Below are 3,053 nucleotides of genomic sequence, written 5' to 3' on the forward strand. Positions count from 1 at the left end.
TTGAAAGAAAGATGAGCGAAGAGAAAATGGAGAAATTCAATAAGTTTTGTATCCTCAATAGCAATGAGATGCACATAGTTGATGAGGTGGCCATTGCAGGTACCGTTCATAGTCGGTGGATGTTTTTTCTAGAATGGTTTATGAAAACTTTGAAGGAATTTGAAAGGCAGAGAGCAAGACCGGAAGCAAGTATGGAAGAGGGATGGCTTGTGCAAGAGTCATTAGTATATATCACGGAGTTTCTTGCATCCATGGATCTTGATATGCCGTAGGATTGGCATAACAAGGATGATGATCGCATCGTTGGTGAGGTTCCCCAAGGAAAAGGGAATGAAAGAAAGATGAGCAAAGAGCAAATGGAGAAATTCAATAAGTTTTGTATCCTCAATAGCAATGAGATACAGAAGTCGATTGAGAGATATGAAGCGACCAAAGCAGAAAGAATAAATGCAAGGATGAGATTTAGAGTCATGCTGCACAGGTGAGTGCAACCATATCCACGGCATCTCTCCCTTCTCCCCAAAGACATGTCACTTGATTGGCTACAACTGGATCTATGTAAAGCTGAACACAATGGAGAGACAAGAAATAAGCGTGAGCAAGAGTTTTTATTTGAATGTATGATGCATGTAAGTTTCTTACCTCTTGACATAATTAAGTTATTTGTGGAAATATATGCTGTAAAATATATGTATCCTCATTGTTTTAATGATGCTCTTTTGTAGTACAAAAAGTATAGTGCAATATTATGGTCATATGCACGATATTTTCACGTGGAATGCATCGATTCAAAGAGAGTCACATATGGTTATGGAGTCGTGGCTAACTTCACACAAGATAGTCGAGCAAGTGCTTCGGATACCAATCTTCTCTCCTTATAGTTGGATTATTTTGGGACCATACTCGAAATCTATGAAAATGATTTTAGATGATTTAGTATTTTCATTCTTGATCTAAAATGGTTTAGAACTATTTACAACGATCCCCATGCTATAATGAAGAAAGATAGTAGTGGTTTCTTTGTGATAGACTCCACCAAACTCCAGACTAATAAAAGTGATACTTTTATTCTTCTTGAGCATTGTGAGCAGGTGCATACTAATGATTTCATTAATCAAATGCTTTCATTTTTTAAGATCAATTGGTACATGTTTGTATCTACTTAAGCATAAATTCATATAATTGATGACATTTGACACCCATCTTCAATATAGGTGGTTTTTCATCTGGATTGTTCTGATCCAAGATGGTGGTTCGTGATCCAAGTTGCACACGAAGTAAACAAGTTTTTAAAGATAGAGATTTGGATATGGAGATGCCATGACCAATGCCGGATCCAATTGATCTAGATGGATCTAGTGAAGAAGATGAAGATCACAATATGAGCCAAGAAGAAGATGCACATAATGACATCGTACGGGAGGAAGATGGAGATCACGATATTAAGGAAGATGATGACAATTAAGAATCACTCGACTTTATTGAAGAAGGGGAATTACAAGATCAAAACATACAATGCCAGAGTACGATGATGATATAGGAGATTACCTCGATATAGAGTTGGAGATAGACTTGTTTGGCATGTAGGACTTGGCTCAGGAGAAGCCGTTGATGTAAATGCTCTTGATTGATTTTTGGCCCTGCAAGGGTCTTATGGGATGGTGGTGTCTTTGTTGGATAATGAGAGCCATTGTTTAGGTTTCAGTTCATTTGGTCAAATTGACCATGCTTAATCATGGTTTTAGTACGGTTTAGGTGTAGTTAGTGTTTTAATAAGTGGGATAGGGCATTTTAGAGTTTCATATTTTATTTGCTTGTGATGGTGGTAACTTCATTTTTGTCTTACCTGACGATGGCGGTGATGAGATTGGCAGAGCTACACTGAAATGCCTTTATAACTGGATGAACAATCACGTTTGCAAACACACAGAGAAGAAATACGATCCCAAGATGAACTCAAAACACCATAAATTGGGAAAACACTAAGAAATACCATATATTAATGGATTCTAATAACTGTTGGAAATACAAAGGTCATTGAAATGTATAGAGCGCTGTCTTCCCTCCAACCCACCGCCCGATGACAACCTCCGAGAAATCATAAACTTGTAACAAGAATCCCCTCTAGGATCAGATAGGACCTTGCTTGCCAAAATGACCGACTGGATGCCAATGAAACTTGAATGGGACCTTGGACCTTATCAACAATTCTTTACTTGGCTATAAAGTTTCTCCTTTACTTAGAAACATTTGAAATCTTCAAGGATGCAAGCTTCTCAACAAATCCACCTCCCTTCACAATTCTTACTTGCTCTTTTAGTCTAGCTTATCTTTAGCCAACCAAAGGACAGCTTCTCCTGCTACTGCTTCTCAGTAGGAAAAAAGGGAGCTCATTTTGGGACCTTTTAGAAGAGAGAGAAAATAGGCTCTCAACCAATCAGGAGTGGGCCAACGTAACGTTGAAAATTCAACAAAAGAAGATGAAAATAAGAAAAAGAAATAGTACTATATGTTCGTAGAAGCATGTCACATCAATGAGGTGATCTAATTTGAATCTTTTAAAAATTTATTTTTTGTGCAGAATTTGGTGATTTTGGCACCGCATACGCGTCCGGAACGGCACAAAACTCCAAAAACGGCACTGGAAACGCTGGAATCGGACATCCGGAGGCCCGGAAGCGGCAAAAAAAGGCCGAAAAGTGGGATTTGCAGCAAAACGCGATCTAGCACCTTTTGGGGTTTTGGGCCGTTCCGGACGCGTATGCGGTGCCAGAATCACCAAATTCTGCACAGAAAAGTGTTGCTCTTATATGAACATTGAATGCAAAGCATGTGAAAGAATATATTTATTCTTTTTCACATTGACATTTCTCATGCAAGTATCCATATTTTCTTGCTTTTGTAGAGAGAGAAAAGAGAAAATAGTGAATTTCTTACAGGGCCCCAAAATGAGCTCCCTTTTTTCCTAATGGTCCTCTAGAACTTCCCTTGAAAAAGGTCTACTAGTGGAATCTACCCTTACAAATTTCTGCATGCACACGTAATTCTCTTGT

The sequence above is a fragment of the Dipteris shenzhenensis genome, chromosome 16 (assembly GCF_047967505.1).
Source record: "Dipteris shenzhenensis isolate YYH24624 ecotype China chromosome 16, Dip_SZ_1.0, whole genome shotgun sequence".
Taxonomy (NCBI): Eukaryota; Viridiplantae; Streptophyta; class Polypodiopsida; order Gleicheniales; family Dipteridaceae; genus Dipteris; species Dipteris shenzhenensis.